The 27,442-nt window shown below is 54.1% G+C and overlaps 1 protein-coding gene across 2 annotated transcripts in view; it reads left to right on the top strand.

Annotated features, from left to right (window-relative positions):
- The first annotated feature begins 3,920 nt into the window (after positions 1-3,920).
- Shisal1 (shisa like 1) overlaps positions 3,921-27,442 on the top strand; it is a 57,638-nt gene continuing 34,116 nt past the window's right edge. The window contains exon 1 of one of the 2 annotated variants that reach the window (XM_051160124.1): positions 3,921-4,009. The gene's annotated coding sequence lies outside the window, so the exon portion shown is untranslated. Of the gene's footprint in view, positions 4,010-4,581; positions 4,666-27,442 lie in introns of those variants that run through there. The other variant, XM_051160125.1, reaches the window with a different exon arrangement.

The raw sequence follows: 27,442 nt of genomic DNA, 5'->3' as shown, positions 1-27,442 counted from the left end.
AAGAAGGAAGAGATTGATGGTCCTTGGAAAGTGGGGGCTACTCCCTGAAGGAAGTCTGGGAAGGACATGTCACAGCTGGGCAGCCATCTGGCTCTTGCCCCCTGGGGCTGTGCCTCCCCCCACCCCCTGCTCAGCCTTCCCCAGGAGGATTCCAGAGAGAGCAGGGTGGAAAGCCTTATGCCCCCAACTTCTAATTAAATGGCAGTGATTTTGACGTGGCAGGTGATCTTCTCGGGAAGCCTGGCTTTAAATTTAGCTTCCTCCCCAGCCAGCCCTTTGAAAAGGCTGCACTCCACGGAGAGAACATGAGTCATCGCCAGGCCGGCCCGCCTGCCCGGTGAGCAGTTGCTTTTGCGGGGGAGCAGGCCTCCCGAAGGCTGAGAAATAGTAAATAAGGCCGAGGGATGAGGGTAGTGCTGGGGTGCAGATCAGGGCTCCCCTCTGCAGGTGCTAAGATTGGGTGAAAGCAGCTGCTTGGTCAGCTGTGAAACACACGCACGCGCACACACACACACACACACACACACACACACACAGAGCCCACCTCCCAGCTCAGCTCCGATTGGAGGAGGGGACTCAGCATAGATGTATTGATGGCTCTATAGATGACCAGTGAGCTGCCTGCCTCAACCTGGTCCTGCTTGCTCTAGGAGAGACTAAATGGGGAAGGAGGCTGAGAAACACTTCCCTTCCTCCTTGCCACTCTAGCCCCATTCCTGAGCCTGTGGTGGACTCCTCTGGGCTGGCAAGATGGTCCAGTGGGTAAAGAAAGGCCTTCCTGCCAGGCCTGACAAACGAGTTTAATCCCTGGGACCCACACAGCAGGAAGAGAGAATTGACTCCTATAAGTTGTCTCTGACCTCCACATGTGCACCATGACATGTATGTGTGCAAATACATATATGTGCACATACAAAACAAACAATGGAAATGTAATAGAAAGAAGGGAAATGGAGGCTGGGGGTGTGACTCAGTTGGTAGCGTGTGTCTAGCATACATATTTAGAGTCCATCCCCAGCAGCACATAAACTCTGCATGGTGGTGCATGCCTATACTCCTCGCAGGAGAATCAGGAAGTTCAGAGTCACCCTTGGGAGTCTGAGCCTAGCCTGAGCTACTTAAAATTCTGTCTAAAAAAAATAAAGGAAGAAAAAAAAGAAGAAGAAGAAATAGCTTTGTGTTGGGTTGAGTTAAAGATACTGAGATGTGATGATGTTAATGGAGATATTTGGAGTGGCCCCCTGTGTAGGCTGCAACAGTGTAGCCTCCAGGATACTGGGGTCACCTGGCTCTTTCCTTGAGCTCCTGGAGGGATGGGGAGCTGCAGACACACCTTGATCCAGGGCCATCAGAAAGAACTGTTGAGCTTCAGAACCATGGGTAATGGAATAGACGTGTGACACGTTAGGCTTCCTCGTGCATGGTCATTGTTATAGCAACCACAGGGCACTGAGATGCAGAGACAAGGGAGAATGAAGTGGGAGACATAAGACAAAGCCTCCTCCCCCAAAGGACAAGGGGACCCTGGCAGGACCAAGGACCCATTAAGCCAGTGCTTGCTTGTTGGCCTAGCAGGACTGATATAATGCGCTAGGTCCTTATCTCCCTTTGGTCCTGGTGGTCATCTTACTTCCCAGATGAGGAAACTGAGGCTCAGGGAGGTTAAGGGATTTTGTTCAGTGTTGGGACACGTGGGAGATGGGGTGGGGAAGATTTGGACCCTGTACCTGTAGAGGAAGTATGTGTATGGGGAGGTGTGAGGGACCTCGTGTGTCCATATGTGGCTGGCACAGGATGGCTGCAGAAGGAGGTGGTCAAGGGATACAGACAGGGGCCTGGGCTGTGTCCTGTGGAATTGGGCTGGCCAGAGGCTGGGAACCAGTGGTCACTAGCCACCATGCCCGTGACTACATCCACTGCAACATGAGCCTGCTCAGCATCACTGTTGGAGGAAGGGAGGGGACACCTCCACCCAGAATGCCTCGTACACAGGTCCCTGTCACCAAGGCAGCCTGCCTCACCTGTGGGAACACACAGAGGCATGCCATGCCTGGTGGCCACACAGGAGTACCTGGCATTTCTCTCACTCACCCATTGTGTCTGAATAGCTGATGGCACATCCCCCCAGATATCATTATCTTCACACCATGACACTCACCCAACACATGCCACACATGTACACACAGAAAACACGCTACCCACAGTCACACCACACACATACAAAGTGCGCTATATTTGGCTCCCTGCACATACCACACACACCATATACATATCCCATGATACCTAACACCCCATGACATGACATACACCAATACCCCACACCATACCATATAACACACATGAAAATGCGTATACAGATGACACACACACACACATATAACACAGACATAAAACATACAACATATACTGTATAATACCCATACCTAACACACACGTATCAGACATCACACAGGCATCCCACACAGTGAACCATGTGCTACACCCCACATCCCCAACCTGCTCTGCTCCCCTGCTGTGCACATGGGAGTGTCTGGTCTCTGTCTCCACTGCAGAAGGCTGGGAGCCAAGGTCTCAATGGGAGCTAGAGAGCCCAAACCTTACTTAGTCCTGCTCCTATGAGGACCCGCAGTTGCCTCCATTTGTCTGGTCCCCAGGCTGACACAAAGTAATCAGAAGCCTTAGAAGAGCCTCCTGCCATCTTTGACCTCAGCTGAAGCAGAGTCTTCTAAAATTTCCTCTTTGGAAGGGTTATGTCAGCCAGAAGGAACACAGAGTTGCTTTGGGTTGTGTCCATAGCCCTGAGTGATGGGAAACACCTCCACCCAAGTCTTTGCCCTCCCTGCTACCAAGCAGGCTCTGCCTCCCTACTGGTCCTCTCCGGAACCTGGCCTCACCTATCCTGGCTGTGCTCTAACCATTGGCTGAAGCAGTTCCCATGGACACTGTGGTACCAGGCGGGTGCAGAGGGTTAGTCCAGGCTATATCTGTGAAGGGAACAAAGGCACAGATGCTGTGACAGTTGGGCACCTTCTCCTTCACCCTCACAGGCTTAGGTGAAAGAAGGCACTGGTCAGCCCCAGCTGGTGCCTCTCTGAGCCCCTTACCCTCAAAAGCAGCAGAAGTGCCAAGCAGGTCCCAGCATACCATGGGGTTCTTTCTAGAGCCTTCAGTGAAGGAAGGCGATGGCCTGTTCTGGAAGGATCCCTTCATGTCAGTTCCAGCACCTGGGGAGGAAAGTGAGCTGCTTGGGCTTCAGTTTGAGCCTTGACTCTGCCCCTTGTCAGCTGTGTGGCCCCGCGATGCGTTCTTAATGTCTTTGAGCCTGTCTGTCTGTCTGTCTGTCTGTCTGTCTGTCTGTCTGTCTGTCAGCAGAGTGCAAAGGAACCACTCAGTGCTGCGATAAGGGGAAAGTTCAGACTATGACTCAGTCCAGTTTTCTTTGGGGTTCCACTGAGGTCTCAAAAGTCAAAGGTGACCCCGAAATGTGGGTGGCAGAAGTTGGGCCTGGAGGAGTGGATCTTGGGGGCCTGCCTTTCCCATGCTTGAGAGCATTCTTTCAGTGATCCTGGCTGTCCCGTGGGAGGAGTGCAGGGGTCACCACATGCCTCCCTGCCCCCTCCCGCGTGCAATGGGAAAATACAGGCCCACAGGTTTGAGGTTGGAGTCCAGCACCCCCTTGCCCTGTAGGTCAGCGATGAAATGGGAGTTGAAATCAGAACTGGGAAGAGAGAGATGTGGGGTGAGGGCTTAGACCCAAGTCTAAGAGGTTAGGGACACAAGACTTTCCTCCAAAGAAAAGCAGGCAGTCTGCCCTGTGCCCCTGACTGCCGGGCTCAGGGGAGGCTGGCAGAAGAGATCTCCTATCCCCAAGGCTGGGAGGTGCACAGAGTGGGTGGGGCAGAATGTCGCTGGCTGCACTGGCACGGGTCTGTCCACCTGGACTGAGAAGGGGCTGAATTCCAGCGGGCCAGTTGCTGGTGTCGGGGAGTCCTGGAGTCCTTTGGAGCAGGTACCAGACTGGGGAACAGGTGGAAAGGAGGAGATGGGGGGTAGGGATTGAGTAGAACCCCCTGGTGGAGGAGGTTACTGAGGGGGAAGAGGGAGAAGAAAGAATCTGGAGGGGCAGAGAAGCGGGAGAGAGACAGAGTCGGGGAGGAAAAAGTAAAAAGCTAGGAAGAAAACGAAAGGATGAGAGAGGAAAGAAAAAGGAGGGTGAAGGGTAAAGAGCCAGAACAAGAGAGAGATGGAGAAAAAACAAAGGCGGAGCGAGAGCAAGGTGGAGAAGAGAGAAGAGACTGGGGCGGAAGGGGAGGGAGGGAGGGGGAGAGAGAGAGAGAGAGAGAGAGAGAGAGAGAGAGAGAGAGAGAGAGAGAGAGAGAGAGAGAGAGAGAGAGAGAGAGAGAAGAGAGAGAGGCAGCAGCAAGCGGAGCGCAGGCGGAGCTGGCGCGGGGCAGCAGAGGGCGCGGCGGCCGAGCTGAACGCGGCGCGGGACGCGCGTGGGGCGCAGCGGCCGGAGTGCGGCCGGAGCCCCGGAGCCCCACGCGCCCGCAGCCTGGCGGACAACTGTTGCGGCGGCGCGCGTGGGCAGCCCCGCACCCCTGCAGGCGGCTCCCGCGGGCGCAGGCTCCCGGCTGCATAGCGAGGAGCGACCGGCGCAAGCACGAGGTGAGCGGGCTCGGGGTTGCAGGGTCCACGCACTGCTGCGGAGCGCGGGCGGGACAGCGTCGGGGAGCGCCCGGAGCGCAGAGCAGGACGAGGTGGTGGTCACCCGCGTCGGGCGCAGCCGAGAGCGCAGCGGGGCCGGGCTGGGAGTAGCCGCGGAGCGCAGACCGCTGGGGAGTCAGTGCGCGTGGGGCAGAGCTCTGGATCCGCTCTGGGAACCGCTTGGCTGCCCTGGATCTCCGCTAGGCGACACCCGGGACCCCGCCAGGCTCAACCACCGCCGCCTTCCAGGGCCGGATCGATAGTGTGATCCCGCGTCCGGGTCTGGGTAGCCGGGCGGCGGCCTCGGGAAAAGCTCATTAGCTCCGGCCGTTGTCATAGCAACGAGACCCCAGCGTCTTCGGGTTTTATTTATTCTAATTATTATTATCATTATTAGTATTAGTATTTCTTATCCAGCCAAAGGGAAAAAGAAAGGAAAGGGGGGCAGCTCATCCTGGCGCCTCCAACTGTTCTCCTTGGAAGGAGCAGCGCCTACTGCCTGATGGACCTAACAGAGTCTGGTTCTTGACGGGGTTCCCGAGACTAGGGTCCCCGAGTGAGTGCCGAAGTGGGTGCCTAGTACCCCAGTCAGACCCCTGAGGCCATGAAGGGACAGGGAACCACAGTTACATAATTTGTCCCAAGAATATTTACATATAAACATTCTTGTATGTCCCCCCCCCTGCCCCCGACTTTTCTGTGTCTTCTGGTACCCTGGGTTTACTGGGTGCTCCAGCCAGGTAACCCCAGCCTGGCATAAAAAGAGAAAAAAGCCTTCCATGGGAAACTACAGGGACCTCCCTTGAGGCTGTGTGACCTTGAGCAAGGCTCTCAACTCCACTGAGCCTGAGTCTCATCCTCATCTATAAGACAGAAGGGGAGTGGTTCCCATCAACAGAGGCTGCTATAAGCCAGAAAACAAGGCTCGGGAAGTTCCTGTGAACAGCAATGCTATGTGTGTGACCCTAGGTGGGTCTCTGGACCTGTTTCCCCGGATGCTGTCTAAGATGCCTTGGTCACTGACACTCTGTGACTCTAAATGCTGTCAAGCCTGCAAGTTGGGCTCCACCCGGAGCCAGACAAGCTAGAACTTCCTCCGTCAGTCCTTCTTTGTTTTCTTGCTTGATTTCAACTGCCCAAGGGTGCCTGGGAACCTTTGAGACTCCCGCCTACCTTCTGTCTGCTGTGGGGGCTGATTGGAAATATCCCGATGGAATCCCAGACATTGTAACCTGTGATGTGACTTTGATCCCATCAACACAGGCTGGTCAGGGCTGTTCAAAACCTAGGTTTTCCCCCAACGGGGAGACCTCCTTAGGGCAAACTTTGTTTCCTCTACACAGGGCTACCTGCTAGGCCTGTCCTGGTGGAGAAAGAATCTGGAACAGAGCTGGCTAGAAAGTTCTGTTGCCCAGCAGCCCCTGTACTTCAGGGCTCAAGCTGAGCCAGAAGCATCTGATCGGGATTTCTTTTTAGATTTTGTTTTAGTTTAATTTTATTGTTTTTGTTGAAACATGGTTTCCACACTGTAGCACAGGATGTCCTGGAGCTCATGATACAGCTCAGGATAGTTTCAAATTCACTGCAATCTTCCTGCTTCAGCTGCTAAAGGGCTGTGATTACCGGCTGGAACCACCACTCCTTCCCAGGGCAGGCTGGGTGGGGGTGGGAGGGAGGGGGATGGTAGTGTTAACCTCGCAGCCACTCTGGGTTGCTTGAGTGCTGACGCAGGCCTCTACCAGGGCAGCCACAGAACTACATACAGACTGGAAGTGAGGGAGGAATGCTTCTGGGGATCAGACTCTGTGCTGTCTTGGGCTATCCAGCCTGAAGCTTGTTCAGGCAACTGGGCTGGAAGGAGGGGCGCGGTTGAGGTTGGGGGCAGTTTTGCTTGCTCAGCCCTTTATGGAGGCAAGAGAGGAGAGAGAGAGAGAGAGAGAGAGAGAGAGAGAGAGAGAGAGAGAGAGAGAGAGAGAGAGAGAGAGAGAGAGAGAGAGAAAGAGAGAGAGAGAGAGATTGGGACCTGCAAGCAGCTGAGGGCCACTCCCTGTTCACCTGTCACCCATCTGTCCATCTACTGTTTCCTCACTGCCCTTCCTTCTTTCCTGGCCTCGTGCCTGGGCCTTGATTACCCTCAAGGGAGCAGCTGAGGAGAGGCCCTGACGAGCCATTTGATCGTGGGGCACAAACGGTGGGCGCACCAGAGAGGATTCAGGCAGAAGGGAAATAAACTCTCCACAGCAAAGTTGTACAAAGAGGGGAGAGGGGAGCCCCTCCTTTGCCTGGGAGGGCAGAGGAGGGGGGCACAGCAGAGCCCTAGCAACGGACACCTCTATCTTCAGCCTGGGGTGGAGATAGGGAGGGAGTAGGGGGCGGTCAGTGTGGAGCAAAGCTTCCTAGGTCCCAAGGCTCCCAGGGGCGAGCACCAAGGAGAGGTACATAGAGGAAGTGTGTGCCCCTGTAGCAAAACTGTAGCCTTTGGCTAACTCCTCCACTGCCTGCTGCCTGCTGCCTCCTGCCTGGGGCCCGGCTTCTGGGGGGAAGGTGGACTCCAGGCCTCGCTGTATCAGCAGCCTGTGGCTGCAGGAAGAGACTTTGCTGACACAGACTCTAACTGTGGTATTCCAGGAGGTAGGCGTCGGGAAGGACCATTGTTCGGAGCGAAGCCCAGCCTTGTGCCAGGCGTCTTATGGACTCTCACATGAGCCCTCGAGGGTCCATTTGCTGCTTCTTTTGTACTCATGAAGGACCTGGTGTGGGAGAGGCTGCTAATGAGAGCTCAGCAGGCACCCTGCTACTGAGGACCAGACCACATTGCTTGGAACCCTGCCTTTGACCCTCTGGCAGAGGGAGGAGTTGGATCTGCAGATGCTGTAGTGACCACTGGGGGTCTTCTTGCCAGTGTTATCCTGTTGGCTTTCCTGAGGGTGATCTCAGAAGGTAGCTCTTCTTGTGCTCAAGGGAAAGATTTAACCTTCTTGAGCCCTAAGCACAGCGGGGGAGGGGAGGGGCATTACTTCTCAGTCACTGTCCTATGGATTCTAGAAGCTCAGCAGCAGGTGTGAGTGAGGACGTTGTTCTGCTTGCTCGGTCACACCTCCTTGGTGCTGTGTGTGACCCCTGCCCTGTGGGTGCTGCTGTTCAAGTCTGGTGGACCGAGGTCCTGTCTCTTCCTCCTCCTCGTTCCTGCCCTCCCCTCCTTCCAGCAAACTCATCACATCCCAGGGCCCCTTGCTGTGGCCACTTTTACATGATAACGCCTGGGAGGGTGACAAGGATCTTGGGACTACTTAGACTCACTCCTAGGAAGCTCCATTTAGACACGAGGGACCAATCTTCATTCAGCACTGGCTGTCTGAACAGACCATTTACAACTGGACCCTTGCTGCCTTGGCTGCCCTGCTTCTGCTGATGTTGCCCCCATAGACACACACCTCAGTCCACTCTCTTCTTTTGAGGATATTCAGTGTCCTTCTCTGGGTGTCTTGAGTTAGCCTGCCCCTGGCAGGTTGGGGACACCTTGGCTTGGAAAGCACTGGAGCCTGTGGACCCCTCCCTCCATAACCTGATAAATAGATGTGGACAGTGGGAAATGTCCCAGGAGGTCTTTGAGAGCCAAGGTTATCTAGCCAGTGATGGTGGGAGTCACTCAGAGCCTGATGCAGATGCTTCATTTAAAAAAAGAAAGAACTTTCTCTACATCCCTCTTCCGCACCCACCCCAGGCCATCTCCTGAGAGTCACTTCTATAATCCCTTCCCTAGTCATATGAACACTTATCTGTCTGTATTTTTGAGTAAGCCTCAACGAATAGGGCACACAGGTCACCACATGCCCAGTGCCCTGCTTTCGCCCTCCTGTGGGGGCACTGAGCATCCCCCCCTCACTTGTCTGCACAGCTGACCTCAGCAGACATGGGTACACACAGCTTGGAGAACAGAGAAATAGTTCTTGCACCTCTCAGATGACACCCGTTTAACAGTGAATTAAGTTCTGTGAGGCCTGGGAGAGAGAGAGAGAAAAAATTATTTTTGTTGTTCACACTTCCCTGGAAAACAAGACCAATCGTGGTCTCTTAAAAGCCAGCTTCCCTAATCTGCTTATTCCTGCCTGGCAGCCTCTTAGGAACAGGCGGAGGGAAGGCTGAAGGAGGGACATGGCTGCCCTGGCTGAGAGCCCTGCACCGGGAAGTGGGACTGGGAAAGTTCAACTCCTGTGCCAGGTTCTGAAGCTCCTGGGCGCACGAGGGGCTCATGATAAAATGTCGTTTTCTTAGACATCAGCACAAATTAAAGGCAGATGGCCTTGCAGCATTTCGTCCACACTCCCCGGCGGGCGTGCTTCGGCAACGGCAGGGACAGCTTCGCAGAGGCTTGTGGGGGGACCTGCAGCTGGAACCCAGCTAAGAACAAGCGGTAGTTAGCGCGTTCATTCACTCCCAGCTCCCAGAGCACCCTGCTCGCTCGGAGCCAGGCTCAGAGAGGAGAGCAGAGAGAATTTGACCCACTTGCCCTGCTGTGCTATGCAGACTGGAAGCAGAAATAACAGAGGTACCTGAGAAGGGCCATGGGGTGAGGGTGGGGGCACGGAGGGGGGTGCGGCTGTTGGGAAAGGGAGCTTTAGCTGGCATCGTGAAGGGTGTACATAAGAAGGCAAAGGACGTTTCTAGAAGGAATGCTGTACATCCTACAGAGACCTGGCCCCAAAGTGACATCTTCAGGTTTGAATACATTTCCTTTGTTACAATCTAGCCTGACATGTGACTTTTCTCCTAGACCTTTGTGTCCGTTGCCACCCTCAGACAGTCAAAGGCAGATCTCTAATTCTCTAAGGAGAGCTGAGCCCTGAGAGCAGGAGGGAAGGTGGCCAGTCCCAGCCAGATACAGCATCACCTGGACTGAGTGGGCTCCTTGAGGGTTGGGGGCAGCATAGAGGCTGCTATTGAAAAGCTTTAGACATTGGCTCTGAAGACCTCCCTCCTGCGCTCTGGGACAGCCTGAGCTTCAGGACATGAGGCCTGGGGCTCCCCCAAGCCCACTGTGTGCTCCCAGACTCACTCTCTGCACATCTGGAAACAGGCTGACGGAGCCTTTGTGAGTCTGCAGACAGGCTGGCATCATTGCCCGCTCTCATCAGCACAGCAGGAAACCCACAGGCCCATAGCCTTGTTTGTGCCCCTGTGATATTTAGATGGTTCAGGCTTCTGGGAGCAGGTCTGGGATGACGTTGCTGGGTATAACTGCCTGGAATCGGAACCCTTTTGGGACTGAGCCCGGCTGCTGTGCTGGGGCCTGTCGCCAAGGCAACGGACCCTGGGAGTCACAGAGGCTATACTGGGCTCCATTCTGGACAAGTCTGTCTTCTGCATGCTGCTTCATTGGGGCGGGAGGGGGGGACATCCTTGGGTAGGTTATGTGGCCCCGTGGCCTCAGTTTCCTCACCTGCAAAATGGGTGACTGTTTAGAATGCATTTGTTGTTGCCTTCAGTGCCCAGCCAGCTCTTTCAGAAGCCCAGCTCTGTGATGTAAACTGTTACTCTGTTGGCACTGCTGCCTCAAGATTGAAGAGACCCAGAAGAAGCAAGCCCATGTAGCCTGGACCCCTGCAGCAGGGGTATCCACAATTGATACTCCAGTTGTTGATGGAGTACCAGTGAAATATGGCAAAGCCCGGTGGCATCCATGTCCCAGCACCATGGCAACTGTTGATCAAGAGAGTGGAGAGGTAGTGATGGGTTGGGACCCTGTTTCAGCCCCACTCCTGTCAGCCAGCCAGGTGCAGAGAGGGTAAAGGCAGGGAGTGTGGCATGCTGGGCACCCTACCAGTCCCATTGATGGCTCCTCTGTACCACGCCAGCTCTGACTCCTCTCTGATCCTCAGTTTCCTCATCACAGGGTTTTTGTGGAATTTAGGTTCGTCTGGTACACAGTAAGTGCTCAGTGCACGGTGTCATGGATGACATAAATACCACAGAGGCCAGGGCAGGGCTAGCCTTCTCTATTCTGGGTGGAGAAACCTTTTATTTCTAGCATGTTGGACAGTTTTGCTCTGACTGAAGGGAGAGAGGGACAGCCAAGTGAATGAGTGGACGAATGAATGAATGAATGAATCAATCAATCAATCATGGCAGAGGGAAGCACCACAACTTCATGTCAGGGCAGCTTAGGGAAACTTTAAAAGGCTAGTGCAGAGGCTACCCCCCTCCTGTCTCTCTTCCACTGCTATTTGTTGTCTGGGTTGGTGGCCCACACTGGGACCCAGGCTCCTTGGTGTCCGAGAGTTTGGCTCTGCAGCTGGACAGAGTCGTATTCAGCTTGAATTTCCTTCCTCCTCATCACCTTGGAGCAGCTCTGACTCTTTTCTTCCCAGCATGCAAGAGGCAGCCTTGTGCCGTCACTGTCTGAGCCCTGGGAGCAGAGACACTGTGTTCGAAGGGCACCTGCTGCCTGTTAGGGAACAAAACCAGAGAAGAAGCCTGGTCTCAGAGCTGCAGTGACAGGAGCATATGAGGTTTAGGGGCATCATGGCGCAGCAGGAAGTGGCACACAACCTTTGATACCAGCTCTTCTCATGAGCCCAGGGCACAGAGAAAAGAGATGGTAGAAGCCAGGGGTGCTGAAAAGCAACCACAGGGCTGGGCAATCTAGCCAGCTCCCCTGGAATCCCTGTGGCTGGGAGACACCCCCTTGTGATCACAGCTCTCTTCTGCCACACTGCAAATAGCACCCACCTTCAAGTTCATGGCCAGTCCCAGGAGAGGGTCTTTCTAGCCAGAGCCCATCCAGTTTCCCCCTCACGCCGGTGGGAGAAGAATGCCTTGGTCAGTAGGTGAGGGAAGGGAGAACAGTCTCCACCCTGGACCCACTGTCAGTGTGGTGGCCTCACTTGGTGCCCTTTCCCCCTCTCTTACCACAGTTTCCATTTTTGTAAAGTGGATCTACATTAGTATGCTGAGGGCAAAGGGTTGGTTCATTCCTTACCTCCTGTTACCTAAATGCCTGGGACAACTAGACAGGGTAGCCAGTCAGGGGAAGGGACAGGCCTGTAGAAGAGGCTCAGAACCCTGCTCCGTGTGGTTCTGGCTTTGCCTAGGGTATAAGGCAGTCGAAGAAGAGCTGTAACGGCAAAGCCTGGCTTCCATGCTAGAAGCAGGACTAGGAAGGCCAATTGTCTCATGTATCATGGATTCTTCTGATCTGACTGACCTCTAGGGTCAGAGCCTCTGGAGGGACTAGGATAATCACCGTCTCTCTCCCTAGGATGATCACCGTCTCTCTCCCTTTTTCTTTTTCTCCCTTTTTGAGACAGAGTTTCTCTGTGTTAGCCTTGGCTGTCCTGGACTGGCTTTGTAGACCAGGCTGGCCTTGAACTCACAGAGATCAGCCTGCCTCTGCCTCTTTGAGTGCTGTAGTCACCCCCTCTACCTTGAGACGTGACTACTTTGTGAGGAGATTCACAGATGTTGGGCCTGACAGATATGGAACAACTCTGTCTGGTAGGGGCGGAGGCATCAAGGAAGCCTGCCTGGAAGAGGCTGCAACTCAGATGCTGGAAATGTTAAAGAAGCAAAAGGAGCAACAGCAGAGCACTGAGGACTGAGTTTGGGACCCTGGCCACACTGTGGTCTGGCTATCCCACGGCATCCATGGGAAGCTGAATGGAGTCAGGGGCCATAGGATTCCTACCCTACCCACACAGATACATCCTTGAGTTCTAGTTTCACCCTGTAGACTTAGAATGGCCCGAATGTCACAACCACTCACTGTTGTGCCCAAAGCAGACATTACTAATCAACCCATCCTAGAAGACAGATAACCCAGTGCTCTGTGTAATATGGTCTTGTTAGCCCCTAAGAGGGTGCATAGCAACCCTGCCTGCTGTGGGTCCTGGGACCACAGTGCTGACACAGTCTTTTGTGTCTATGCCTCAGCTCCACACCTAACAGTGCTCTCCTGGACAAAGGAGTTGGAAGGTACCTGGGGGAGGGGGGTCCTGTCCTTCCTTGGGAAGCAGAGATATCCTACCATGGACATCATGTCATTATGGATCCCTAGGCAGGGGTGTCCCTGTGGGGTGTAGAACGTTCCCTTCTGGAGCTAGTCCCTCACCTATCACCTGCAGGTCCCAAGTGCCAGGATGAGCCCAGGACAGCCTTGGGTGTCCATCTAAACCCTGGCTAAAAGAGGAGGGAAAGAGAATGTCACCAGGAGAGAGACCAGCCAAAGGCGAGCGACTTCTCTCCTGAAATCCAAACAATCGGACAATCTGTTCGGGATCGATTTAGAAGCAGCAGAGTGAAAAAAAAAAAAAAAAATCAGCAAATACAGTGTGAAAGCTATTTTCTCTCCCTCCGGCACGGCTGGGAGCGGCTGGGCTGGAGTTTATTTGTAACCTGGCCAAGGCTAGCCAGGCCTCTCTCTCTCTCTCCCTTCCCAATAGTCCACTCATGTCCTCCCTGCCCATGGCCGCCTCCTCTACACCCACCTCCAGCTGGACACCTGAGGGCTCTTTGAGTGGTGTCAGCCTGCTTCAGCCTCAGGGAATCAACATGGGCAGAGGCCCCAGAGACAGCCATGGTGGGCCTTGTGTTCCCCAGGCACCTGGAGGGGTAGCTCCTAGAAAAAGCAGGTCCCCTGCCAATTCACTGGGCCAAGGCCCTGTACACCAGGGACTCAGGATGGCACATGCCCCCCACCACTTTGTTGTGTTTCCCTAGGCCCTAAGATGGGGGCACATAGAGTAGTTGTTCAACAAACAGTTCTGATCCGAATAGTGAGTGGAAGGGCAAGTGGAGGGCAGGAAAAACAAACATGAGGCTTTGATGCCATTATCTCACCCCCCGGGCATGCTGCTCCTGGTGGGGGAGGCCCAATCAGTCTCCACTACCTTATCTCTGAGGCCAAGAGGAAGCCTTGGAAGGCTTAGCGCCTCCGCATCTGTGGCTACCTTCTTTCCCAGGTGTGTGGGGCATTCTCCTTAATACCCGACAGCTGATATCTGAGCCAGAGCAGGCCAGAAAGCTGACACTTCCCTGGTGGCCTGAATGTTCCCCCAAGGGGTCTCAAGGGCTGTAGGGATGTGTCTGAAGGTGTCTATGGACACCTCAGGGCAGTGGGAACGCTAGTGGCTCAAATGCTCCAGCTCTTTCTTCGGTCACAGGAGTTGGAGGGGACTCCTGGTGATGGAAGCTGGTTGGTTCAGGGACTGGCAGCTTCCCCCTCCCCCAACCCCATTTTCTCCCTAAAGTCCAAAGCCAAGAGCCAAGGCTCAGAGAGATTCTGTACTGTGGAGATCAGACAAGCTTGGGTCTAAGTCCCAGGAGCTCAGCTGCTGGAAAATCATCTCTCTGGACTTAGTTTTCTCTTCCCAAAACTGAGAGCAGGGGCCCTTTCTTTTGAATATTTAAGGTGCCAAGATTTGTAGAGGTGGGCACACAGTAGGTGCTCAGGGCAGTCTTTTCCTCCTGGTTCCACTGTGTGGAAGTTATTAAACTTCTCTTTAGTCTCTGACTCTATGGATTCCAGTCACTGGGACAGGGAGTTGTTTTCCCTACATGAGAGTGGGATTAATGTCAGAGCCCGGGGAGCCCTTGAGCCCCCAAGCCCCTGGGGAGCCCCCACCCTGAGCTACTCAGGAGTCATGCAGATGGGGCTGAATTGGCTGGAGGCAGTGTAGAGATAGCCCCATGCCAGGAAGTGTGAGACTTGGGTCCAGTTCTCATCTGCCACAGGTTGTGTGTCCCCTTGAAAGGGGCGATGTCTCAGATCAGGGTTATGTCCTCCTCTGAGGCTCACAAGTGGCCCTGGCTGCTCCTTGCCTTCCCAGAGCACACACAGAGGACCGGCAGGGAGAGGGACAGCTCCAAGGCAAAAATTCACCTTCAAGCCTCCCACGTCACACCAGAGTTGGCACCCTATGTTTAGGGCTAAGTCATGTGTATAGGGTCCTTTCTCCCAAACTCCCAGATGGCCTTCACATTGTCCTCAGTGACTGTAGCTGTGGTCACCCTCTGCAAGCATGCTCCCTTGCCAGAGCTTCTCCTTGAGTTTTTGCAGACCAAGCCTCTGGTGTTACCTCCTGGGTGGAAGAAAGTTCTGAGCCCGCAGTCCCCCAAAGCAGTGATAATTAGACCTCCAAAATGCTTATTTACCCAGACATCAACCAAGGCCACAAGACATGGCAATTTCCTCGTTATAACCAGACACCTTTCAGTTGGAAAAGGGCAAGTCTCCTAGGGTGGGCCAAGGGGACACGTTGCCCTCTGTGTGTGCATGATGAGCCCTGCCCCGCAGGTCCCCACCCAAGGTGGCTTCTGTCCTAGTTTGCTTTCCATTGCTGTGATAAAACACTGAGCTAAACCCAACAGGAAGAAGAAATGCTTTTTTTTTTTTTAAGCTCACACACCCCAGGTCACACTCCGCCACTGAGGGAGGTCAGGGCAGGAACTCAAGGCAGGAGCCTGGAAACGGGAAGGAAGCAGAGGCCATGGAGGAACTCTGTTTATTTGCTTGATCCTCCTGGCTTGCTCAACCTGCTTTCTTATACAACCCAGGACCACTTGCTCAGGGGGGGTAACCACACACTGTGAGCCCTCCCACATCAAACATCAAGAAAACTCTAAATTGTGTCAAGGTAGTGAAAATGAACAGGCACGGTCTCTAAGATAAGTTTCCCTAAGGTGAGCTATCCACCCCCCACCCCCCACCCCCGAAATAAACTCCCCAGGTATGTCGCCCAAGGTGGGTGCCCCGAAAGCTGGGTGAGTTGTTGGTTGCTCCTTCTATCATCTCCTCTTGGCATCTTGGGCAGTGGGGGGAGGGGCAGACCCAGCGCCCTCCAACGGATGATGCATTGTTGGGCTGTTCTTGTTCCAATGTGACTAGATCTCTGGTCTCCATTTGGTGTGTGTGTGTGTGTGTGTGTGTGTGTGTGTGTGTGTGTGTGTGTGTGTGTGTGTGTGTGTGTGTTGAGGAGAACAGTGAAAGATGAAATAGTAGATGATGCTCTCTCTGCTGTGAGGGGGCAGAGGAGGGAACCCCTGGGGCAGGAGTGCTGAGGTCTGATCTGGGGGGAAGGCACCCGCAGGAAAAGAAAGCCCTTGGATGTCTCCCACTTCTAGCTGAGACAACCAGAAGCTTGGTCTGGTCCTGAGGGAGGTTCTTAACTAGAGCCAGTGACCCCAGCTATATGTGGGTAAGGAGGCATGAGGCCCTCAAGTGGTAGGGGCTCAGACAGGACATTTGTGGTCTTAGCTGGTATCTGTTTTAGGGACATGGATGGGGAATTGTCCTTTACCTATTCCACGGCCCCCACACCCCTCAGCCCAGTATCTCATCCTGGAGTGAAAGGCAAGTCAGGGAGGTAGACATCCAATATAAAGGAGTTTGGGATCTGGGCTGCTGAGTAATTTTTGGGGAGGCTTGACACATTTGCAGCGCCAGGGGCTGCAGGATTGCAAGCCAGCAGGGAGAGCCATTGCCTGTTCAGTGAGAGCTTACATGTGCTCACCAAGGGGATCTTGGAGACTTTGCAAGTGCCTGGTCCTCACCGTGTCCAGTCATGCCTCCCAAGAAACCATCCTGGATGACAGTTACCAAGAACAGGTAGGCCTGACCCACTGCGGCCAATTCATTTGTGGGGCCACTATCACCATTGAGAGAAACATTCAAGTCTTGCCTGTCTTGTGGTGGCAGCTTTTGTACCAATTTTGGGGAATGTGAGTTGGGGGGCGAATTAATCCCAGCCATGGACCAGGTTGGGAACAGGTGTGTGTGAGTGGCCACATTCCGCCAGGCCAGCTGAGAGACTGACTATGACTGTAAGGGAATGGGGCTGTCTCTGTGGTAGTCTTATTTGCATAAACTTGAAGTTGATTGGCCTAGAGGCAACTTCACTTTATCATAGATGACAAGCCTCCGGCTGGAGCGCCAGCTGCTGTCAATTAGCCGCCCTGGTTACTTGGTTTGTTATAGTTGGCACTGTCGCCCCTCTCCACACTCCCTCCCTTCCCCTCCCCTCCCCCCTGGATTCAGCGTGATCCTCCAAGGGTACTCCAGCCTAGGGCAGCTCAACCCCACAAACGCTCAGACACAGAGGAGCTGTGACACCAAGAGCTGTTAGCATGTAGCCAGGCACTTCTCACCAAGCCCCAGGAGTGGAGGGCCTGCTGGACCAGGGCTTGCAAACTTGGACCGACGGCTTGTGTTAATAAAGCTTTATTGAACAACAGCGTCTGTCTTTTACTAGCTCTGCCCATAGCCACTTCCTGAGTACAGGTTAGAGGATAGAGATCTAGTGACCCACCCTCTACAAGAAAAGTTGCCTGGCTTCTGATTAGACTATCAGTGTTGGAGCTAGAGCAGATCTGGGGACGGCGATGTTGCCTTCCTACCAGTGCCCCATATCTGCAACAGGCACCCTCCCAGCACTGTGATCAGTCATGTCCCGAGAGCTGCTTCCCACACTGCAACACATTACCTGAGACAATAAACTTTTTAAATCAAGGAAAACTTATTTTGGCTCATCAACCCATGGTTATTTGGCCCTGTGGCTAAGGCAGAGCATCGTGGTCAGGATATGTGGTAGAGGGAACGCCTTTACCTCCTGCCTGGGACTGGAAGAGCAAGAAGAGGAACTGGCGTCCCAGCATCCCTTTTACACACGACCCTCAGTGGCTGGACCACTTCTCACTAGGTCCTACCTCTTAACTGACCACCATCTCCCAATAGTGGCAAGCGGGAGCTAAAACCTTCAGTGCATGGACACTAAACTGTGAGACCCCAGCACCATCCCATTAGACAGATGGGAACACAGAGGCTGGGGGAGGCTCCTCATTTGCCTGAGGTCCCAAGCTGATCAACCATGCTCGTTAGCATCCTTGGCATCCTTCCCTTGCCCCAGAGCACCACCCAGCCAGCTGGCCAGCCACTCTTGTCTCTTGCCAGCCTGGACCCAAAAGAAGGCCTCTGCTAGGAATAGTGTTCCCTTTATGCAGGTCTTAGAGTAATCTACAAGGTTCCCTTGGGCTGTGGGCAAGTCACATGATCCTCAGGAGAACCAATGGGGCCTATTTTTCCCTCCCTCCCTCCAACAATCTGCAGAAACAGATTTTTTTCTTCCCAGCATCTGTTCAGGTGTCCTACCCCTTGGGCTGTGAATTCTTGGAGAGCCAAGTGGGCAATCAGAACATAGGCCTCTGCTTTCCCCAGCATTGAGAAAGACTATTTACAGAGCAAGGAGAAAGCTCTCAAGAGGCCAGGTGTTCCTAGGCTATTCAGTGGGGCCACATAACAGGTGACCTGGGCTCTGAGAGTGGAACACTCCCCCGTACACATGAGAGACCAAAGTGCTGAGCTATGAGGACATTTGTTACTGGTGGCCCCAAATGACAGGTGAAGAAGCAAGCAGGGAGTCTCTGACCAAAAAGTCTCCTAAAGGACAGGGTTCTGGGGCTCACTTGAAGGAGGGTAGGGGTCGTTGGGGGACAAGTTCCTCCTGGGATCAGAGCTTCTGAGCCTGGGCCCAGGTAGCACAACTTCAGTGGGGTTCCAGTGTTCCCTGTGTGCCTGCCTGTCACTCTGGAGACATGACCATTTATATTTTATTTTTTAGCATGTGCATGTGTGTGTGTGTGTGTGTGCTCATGCATGCACACAAGTGTGCGTGCCTGTGAGTGGGGGGGGCAGAGTTCAATATTGGTTTTTTTCATTGATTGTTTTTTTCCATCTTATGAATTTGAGACCAGGTCACTGGCTGACTCACCTGGTGCTCACCAGTTCAGCTGTGCTGGCCACTAAGCTCCAGGGGGGTGGGGGGTTCCACCTGTCTCTGCCTCCTCAGTGTTGGGACGATAAGCACCGGCTACTGAATTGGCTTTTTTCACCAGATTTCCAAAATCAGGGCCTCGTGCTTGCATGACAAAGCACTTTATCCACTGAGCCGGCTCCCCAGCCCCCATTTTTGTTTTTATGTAGGGCTTTTCTATATTGCTCCATATTTTATTTGAGGGACCTAGACCACAGAGTCAGATCTGTTGCAGGCCCTGGCTTCTGGCTCTTTCCCATTTAAATCCATGCGGGGACCCTCAACTGTTATTCATTTGTTGTTAGTTGGTGATACAACAAATATCCCTGCCAGATGCTGGCTGCTGTGTGTCCCTCCCAGAGTCCCCCGTTCTCCCCTGTGGGCCTTGTCATAGCTGGCTGTCTTCTGATACTTCCAGTAGAAATACATTTTACAGCTCTCTTCAGCCTTGTAAAAGAGTGTCTGTCTGAATTCAGTCTTGGGAATGTAAGCGTGTTCCTTGGCTTTGCACATCCCAGGGTGGCCTGGGATGTTTGGTGTGACCGTTCCTTGCTTTGACAGCCGAGGAGGCTCCCGCATTTGGCCATTTTGAGACACATTTTCGTCTTTTCCCCTTTGGGCTACTTCCAGGTCTCTTATAGATAGTGCCACTGTGAGACCATTCTAGAACTTGGAACCCCATGGTCTGGAGGGGCCTGTGCTCGGCCAAGAAGGGGTGTTAGCCATACTCCTTAGACTGGGTGTCTTGGTGGGTAGAGGGGGAAGGACCTGGGCTGTGATTGTGAGCCTCCCTGTCAGGCCCCTCCTGGGGCTCTTTGCTCGGCTGGCATATAGCAGATTTCTGCGTGGCTCTGCTCCTGCCCAGGGGGAAGGAGAGGATCCTAATGTGGCATCAGCTTTGTGCCACCATGGTCTTCAGTGACAAAAGCAGCCGGGTGGTCCAAGTTCAGAAAGGCAAAGGAGTGAACCACTTAAGCACAGCTAAGAAGTGGCAGAGCTGAGACTCGAACCTCTGTTCAGACTCCAAGCTTAGAGCCCTTTCTGCTCCCCGCCAGCCACTTTGGTTTGAGTCTCAGCTTTGTCACAAGCTAACTGGGCACATTACCCCTACCCTGTGCCCTGGCTTCTACACTGGGGATCAGCATAGAACCCCTAACCTTAAGAACGATGTAACCACCCAGTCCCTACCACAAGATCGTCATGTGACCACGGCCCCTCGTGGCACCCAGCCCTCTGGGCTGCCACAAACCATCTGGATTACAGCTAGATAAGGGCACACAGACCCATGTGCACTGCCTGCCAAAAAGGATTTAAAAAAAAAAAAAAAAGGGTTTATCTCTGGCCTGGCTCAGGAAGGTGGATTCCAGGGACAGCAGGCAGGGAGCACAGGGAGCTGGCCTTCTTTATGGCCGGGCTCTTAATGCCACCCAGAAGCTGCTGTGGGAATGCCAGCCCAGGGCAGGCATGGGGGCTGAGCCACACAGATCTGGTATATGAGGTATTGTGAGGTGGGGGGAGTCAACAAGGTTGATGTAGAAACCGGGGTGCACGGCCCAGCATTATGTCCAGCCTGCAGTGTCTCAAAGAGCAGGGAAAGGTGGCTTTTCCCTGAAGAGAGGTCCACACAAGCCCCTCAGGCCCGCCCATGACGTAGCTCTTCCACCCTTCACCTGTGTGACTTTGGGCTAGTGCTCACCCTCTCTGGGCCTCAGTATCCTTATAGCAAGAGTGTAGAATGGACGGTGGCTGGGAAGAGAGAGGTAGGTGAGAGTCCAGAGGCCTGGTGTGGACTGAGAGCTGCAGGCCTGAGGCGTGTGTATGTGTGTGTGTGTGGGAGGGGGCGGAGGTGGGGAGGGGCCGGGTAAGTTGAGTGCTCCATGAACAAGCAGGAAATGACCTCTACTCCGGGCAGTGGGCTGGAGGGTAGGAGATGATGATAAGGAATCAGGACAGGGAGGAGCTGAGCCAATGTGGAGTTAGTTCCTGCCATCTCTCTGGGCTCCAGAGACATCTGCCTTCTTTGCTGACACTGAAGCTCATTTTTTCCTGCACACCTCAGGGCAGTGAGGACACAGGTAGGGTCCACACAGCACCACCCCAACTCCTATCTGTTTCCTCCAAGCCAAGACACAGGGACTTCACATATGTGCTGAGCCCCAGCTCAAAGGCCACCCCAGAACCCCACCACAGCTGGGATATTTCACAGGGCTGTCTTGGTCTGAGAACTGACTCTCACTGAGTGCTATAAGGGACCCATAGGACACTGAGCCCAGAGTCTGGCCTATGGAGAGTATGGTAGGGGTCACCAGGGGCATGCTCCCAGCCTCTGCATCCCTAGGAGCAGCCAGACTCCTTCCAGCACACACAGGGTGGCTGGGGTGGCGGGCAGGCAAGCTGGAAGCCTCTTTTGCCTATACAAGGCCCGACCCAGCGACTCTCCTTTCTTGGTTGGGGCTTAGGGCTGATGGCGACTGAGAGCCAGCAGAGAGACCAGCGGCTGCAGAGGGATCACAGCCAGTGGATGTAGATGTTTCTGGACCCTGCCTCACAGAATTCTGCAAATGGGGGCTGTCTTATGGAAGTTTCCAGAAGAAAATAAAGACAGCTAGAGTCAGTGTTAGGAGCCTGGGAGTTCAGGGGCAGAAGCCCTGTAAGAGAACACAGACAGCTGTCTCATGGCCTGTCTGTGTCCTAGCTCTGCTGCCCTTTTCTGTGTGACTTTGGGCTAGTGCAGGCCCCCTCTCTGCCCCAATGCCCTAATGTCAAGAGCCTAGCATGGAAGGTGGCTGAGAAAAGAGGGCTAGGTGAGAGACCAGGCCCTGATGTGTGCCGAGAGCTACAGGTCCGAGGTGGGGGTAAGTTGGATGCTTTATGGACCAGTGGGGACATGTTGATGGGGAGGCGGGATGCAGGGGGATCAAGTTTTGACCCAGGCCTTCCCACTTCTTCAACTTCTGGAAGGTTGACCATGTTTAGGAGCCCTGATCCTGGTGGCAGCTGGCTTTAGACACATGCACTGTTCCATGTGGCTCCCTTCCTACCCAGTGTCCAAGGATGACTTTCTGTTCCTCCATGCCCACCCAGTAGGCCAGTCCACTGTTGCTAGGCAGAACACAGTGGAGACCGATCATGTCAGCAAGGGGGCTCTCCCCTGGTACATAGGAGGTGTTCAAATGGTGCGTCCTCTCCACCGTCCATCGACTCCCCATCCTTTCTTCCCTGGTACCTGGGTACAGGCAGTCTCTGTGTGTCCAGAGCTCTCATCAGGTCATGTCAGCCTGCTATTCCAGCCCCTTCCTTTCTCTTTCCCTGACTCTCATGGCTGCAAATCCACCTCCTGCCTCGAGGCTTTTGCAGGACCACTGGCAGGGTGCTCTCTCATACAGACTCTGGTCTGATTTGGACCTGCTTATCTCGGCTTCTAGGGCTTTCGACCTAGACCAGTATGGGTCCTCCCCCTGCAGATCTGCGGTTCCTAGGCTATTCTCACATGCTATGTGAAGGAAGGAGTGAGTGAGTGAGTGAGTGCCTCATCTCCTCCTTCACCCACCCATGTCCCTTAGGATGCTAGGCTGCCCTATGGCAGAGAGGAAACAGGCTCAGGGCCCTAGCCACTCCCCCCAGTGAAGGCCCCTGACACAGAGCGAGGTTTTGGGAGAGGCGCCAGACCCTGCCTGCCTTTCTTCCCACCTGTCACTGTTAGGGACATTCCTCAGTGTCCTAGCCTGGTGTTCCTGATGTTGCAACCTCCCACCCCCGTTGAACAGCTGATTGCTGGGAGGCCTGAGGCAAAGGCTGGCCATACTGAAAATGTCACGGATCACCTCAGCCAGAACCTTTCTTTTACCTGAGGCAGAGGGAAGCTGAGGCACAGGGGTGAGCTGGTGGTAGCTCCAAAAGAGTAGGGCACAGGGGGCTTTCAGCAGGTCTGGAAAGCTACAGTTAGTCACTTCATACAGCCTCTCTTCCTCGTGCCTTAGTTCTCCCCCGCCCCCTGCTCCCCGCAATGAAATGGGATGGCAGCAGGTTGGGGGGTAATGGGGGCCTGCCTTAAACATCTAGCAAGCAGCATGCACAGAGCGGCTGGTGGGTGTAGAGTGAGGAGGCTCCGGAAGGGGGCAGTTGGAGCAGCCCTGTTGGGCTATGAACCTGGACTCTGTCTAGAGCCTGGTTGATGGTGAAGTGGGGAGCAGTCTCTGAGGGAAGGGAGCCTTAAATGGGGATACCCTGTTTCTGGAAGGAAGCTACACTCCTCCCCAGTTAGACACTTGCGTCCACCCCCACCCCGCACCTGACAGAGGTTTCTGGGAAAGATGGCACCATGAACACTGGGTCTCTGAGCCTAGTGCCCTTCCCATCAGTCCCAGGAGCTGGGGCCTCTTGATTCGAAGAGGCTTAAGGTTCAGGTGGCTCCCAGCCAAGAGGCTCAGGTAGAAGGAGCTAGCCATTCTCACTGTGCCTCTGTTTGGACTCTCTTTTTCCTATCTAGAAGTTTCTAAATCCTTGCCAATGTCCAGGCAGAGTGCCAGCAGTGTTCCTACTCTGCGGGGAAATGGATACCTATTTAGCGCCTACTGTGTGCAAAATATAGAGGTGGCGTTAAGAATCTGGGAGACTGCCGGACTGGGAAGCCCATCACCAGCTAGCTTAGTGAAGGTGATGGCAGCTAAGGAAAAGCTTAGCAGAGCTGGCCAGGGTGAGCTAGAGTGGCACCTAGCATGGTCTAAACAGGTTTTTTTTTAAAGGGCATGGAAATTCTCGGGACCTAACTATTCATTGCCTTTGGGAGCAGCTGCACCTGTAAAAAGCCACTGCCAGATGTGCCAGCTGCTCTGCCCTGCCAGCTTTGAACAGCTGATTGCTGGGCATTCTGTCCAGCCTCACTCTGATACGCAAGGTGGGTGGCATGGGTCCCCTGTAGCACGACAGGAAACAGCCCAGCGACTTCGTGCTGCCTTTCTTAGCTAGCTTGGTGCCGAAGCTGTCTGTGCTGATACAGAGCAGAGGGGAGTCTGAAGCATGAATCAAGTGTGAGCCCCTCTGTAGCTGGTGCTAAGCAGGCTTAGTTCAGGTTTTGATGCATCCCTGTAGCTTCAGCACATCTCTCCGGCTCTCTGAGCTCAGAATTGTGGATCTTATAAAAGGAGGCCATGCCAGGCAGTGGTGGCACACGCCTCTAATCCCAGCCTTCAGGAGGCAGAGGCAGGCGGAGCTCTGTGAGTTTGAGGCCAGCCTGGTCTACAGAGTGAGTTCCAGGACAGCCAGGGCTACATAGAGAAACCCTGTCTCAGGGGGTGGGGGGTGGGGAAGGAGGATGACCTTGGCTCCACTCAGCCAACTCAGCAAGGGTTAATGTGACGTCTATGGTGAGACACACTCACTGCCCTACAAGACAAAAATGGTCTCATCTGTGTGACATGGGGCTGGCACCAGTAGGTTAAGACTCACCGTAGCTGTCCTAGGGTATGAGGGGCCGGCCCACCTCTCCCACTGCTGACCTTGGTTGCATCTGGGCAGGTCACCTCTCCCGCTTCTTCCCCCACCGTAATGCAACCACCCCAATCTAGCTAGTACAGTGAGGGAAGGCACCCTTGCTTCTTCTACTGCCTGAAACAGATCAGAGATGCATACTTTGATCTGCCTTCAAGCTCACAGTGCCGTGCGTGTCCTAAGTTCCAGCTACATGTTGTCCTAAAACCCAAAACTCACGCCACTGACATCAGGCTAGCTGGGAACTTGAGTGCCAGTTGCCACTGGTGACGTGTATTCATAAGGCTGAGTGGGCTATTGGGCGTGAGGTGTGCCCATACATGCTTCTGGGTTGTGGGGAGGGCATGTGCAGGCGTGAGTGCACAGTTCTTGGAGTGTATATGTGCTGCACAGACATGAGGGCATACACATACGTGTTTTTTGACGTGTGTGTGTGTCTGAGTCTGTGTGGGCCTGTCCCTGTCAGCTGGCTGTGCAGCCTCACATCCTGGTTTCTGGTGTATAGACCCAGGTTTGACACTTCCCTCCTGGCCCCTTATTCCCTCCACACATGCACATTCTCAGGCACAGAATGGGATGGTGAGCCAAGGTGATGGGGAAGATGCTGAGCCCTGTCCCAACCCAGGTGGGTGGCTACCAACTGCCATCTGTGTTTCCCTGTTTGTGGCTCCCATCTGGCCACAGCACTGCTATTCACAGGACTGCGTGTGAGACCTCACAGGGCCTAGGCCTGGTGGGACTATTTATACTAACACTAAGGTCACTCCCACTAGTAGAGGGGCCCAAGTTTAATTACTGGCTCATCACATGACTAGTTTATTGCCTGCTTCTACCAGGCTCTTCTCCTATAGCCATGGAACCTTGTCTATCAGGTTTGTTTGGCTCCCCACGGCAGTTCACCAGGTGTTCATAAGATACCATAGCTACTTCATAGGCAAGGTGACATTGACACATGCCACAGAGGCATATCTGATATGGACATCCCAGATGGCTCGGGAGAGAGTGCCTGGGCCTGGGTGGCAAGGGCACAGGTAAGACTCTGGACCTCCACCTGAGGCCCCTTGGTACTCAGAAAGCAGAGCAGAACTCCTTCCCCACAGCTCTCAGCTCCTTCAGGTGCTTCTGGGACTAGGGCTGACTGGTGGCATGTCTTGGGGCTCCTGCCTGTAGAGGAGCAAGCCCCTGGCCTCTCACGTCACTCTCAAGCTAGGACACAGACCGCATGAGCAACACAGCCCCTGTTCAGCATGAACACCAGGGCAGTTAGGGTGAGGCACCGTTTTGGGGGTCCCTTGAAAGGTGAGAATCAGGAAGGAGAGCTATAAATGAACTCCACCCCCTGAGCTTCTGATCCTGGCTTCAGGGTGAGGAGGGTGGCCTGGGGTTGGGAGTTAACAAGTGTAATGGTTCAGGGGAGCCCTGGAGGCAGAAATCTATGCAGTGGGTGGTATGGGATGGTGAGGCAGAGCCAAGTTCCCAGTGTGGAGCAAGACCTTGACTTCTAAAGTGGATGGGTACACACTGTGCCATGGGGACCATGGCTGCCTGGGAGCTGGGTTGGTCGGTGGTACTGATGCAGAGAGCTAAAGGCAAGGTCACTGGCCGCAGCCTTGTGTGAGAGTTTCATGCTACTCAAAGAGACTTGGGGGAGCACAGTGATCATATGAGTTTGGATGACTTCTTCCTTTGTTCTAGGGTACAGAAGACTGAAGGTGGCTCTCTCAGCCACTAGTGATGTGGTTACAAAAAGTGACAGAGCCAGAAAGTAGCCCCAGGCAAAGTGGGCTGGCCTTGAGGTCTCCACTCACAAGCCTGCCTGACCCTGACCCTCTAGGGCATAGGGATACTCTGCTCATGCCCAACAGGCTGGCATCAAGCCTAAAGATAGGCAGCAGGAAGCCACTGATGTTGCTGAGTGTCCGGGCCATCGGTGAGACTCTCCAGTATGTCCCTCCTGTCCCACTGTCCCCTGCTCACCATGCCCTTGCCCTGAAGAGCCCTGCTGATTGGAAAACATCCATTCTTGGCGGTGGGGTCTCATCCATCTCACCAAGGTCTGTTTCTCTTCATGTGCCCTTCTTCCTCCCCCCTCCCAGTGTTTAAAAATAACCCTGAAATCTCAGAGCAGCAGTCCCCGGCTGACCCGCAGAGAGGATGGGCTGTGATGGTGCGTGCCGACCACATTCCTGGACCCTGTCAAACTTCAGCCAGGGAAGTCCCACATCACTTGCAAGTTGTTCTGGTCTTATTGTTGGCAGTAGAGCTACCATCTTAGGCAGATGACCGGTTTTCAAAGTGCCGGAGCACACCGGGATAAATCTCAGATGAGCCTGTGCCGTGTGCTCTCATGCTGTTTTGGCACTTGGAGGTAGAATTTTGCCTCCTGTCTCAGGCCTGAGTGGCTGTGTGAGATCAGTCTGGTCACTCCACCTCTCTTCTTTTCCTCTCTGCTGAAATGTGCCATGGGTGTTGGGTTAGTGTGGAAATTAGCTGAGATAATATGATGCTGGGTAAAGCAGAGCATGCTCGGTGAAGACCCCAGCATGAGGCAGCCACCTCTAGGGGTATCACAGCCCTCAGCAGCAGGACAGAGGGGAGGTAGACCTCTTTCATCCCTGTCCCTCTCGAGTGGAGCGAAATCTAGCAGACGTCACTTTGTACCTGTCCCCGACAGAGATAGGTATCAGACTATATCCTCCTCACGGGGACTGTTCATCCTGGTTGGCTTCTCTGAGGCCAGCCCCAGGCAGAAGCTGCACACTCCATTGGACCATGGAGCTGTAAACCATTGAGACCCTCAAAGGCTGGTTCACAGTCAAGCTCAACCATTGGTCACTTACTGGGAGTAGGACCTGCTGGACCACCAGCTGAAGTGTACACAGCTGACTCTGAGGGTGGCAACATGCCACTGTCCCAGAGAGGCCTGAGGATCTGAGTCTGCGATCCCGATCCCGTAGGGCCAGGACTCCCGCAGGGCCTGGGAACCTAAGCTAAGACCGATGCTTGGGCTGTGCAGTCAGGCCCCTAGCCCAGGACCCTCTAGCCTGAGTTCTCAAAAGTCCAGCTTTGAGCACCAGGAATAGTTCGCTCCTTGGACAATGACCTCCTCATCCATGTGCCCAGAGCCAAACCCAGGGGCAGGTCTGTCCTCAAAGTATTGGGATACAGGAGTGTAAATAAATCTCAGAGGAGATTGATAGCACGCACTCCCCAGAAGGCCTTGCAGACCCTGGATGCTGTCTGGCTATGGGTGGTAGAGTGAGTTCTGAATCCTGTCTCAGTGGTCAGCAGAGGAAGGAGAGCCTCACAGGGGACTAAGTCAATGAACACATTGGTGTTAGGAAAGGGTCTCCCGGAGAGAGTCTGGGTGGAGGGGTGAGTTGAAATAAGGGCCAGACACATCCTGGAGGAGGCCACAGTGCTTCTGTGACTCCAAGATAGCAGGG

Source organism: Acomys russatus, chromosome 17, assembly GCF_903995435.1.
Source record: "Acomys russatus chromosome 17, mAcoRus1.1, whole genome shotgun sequence".
Lineage (NCBI taxonomy): Eukaryota > Metazoa > Chordata > Mammalia > Rodentia > Muridae > Acomys > Acomys russatus.
This window is presented reverse-complemented; position numbering and strand designations above follow the sequence as displayed.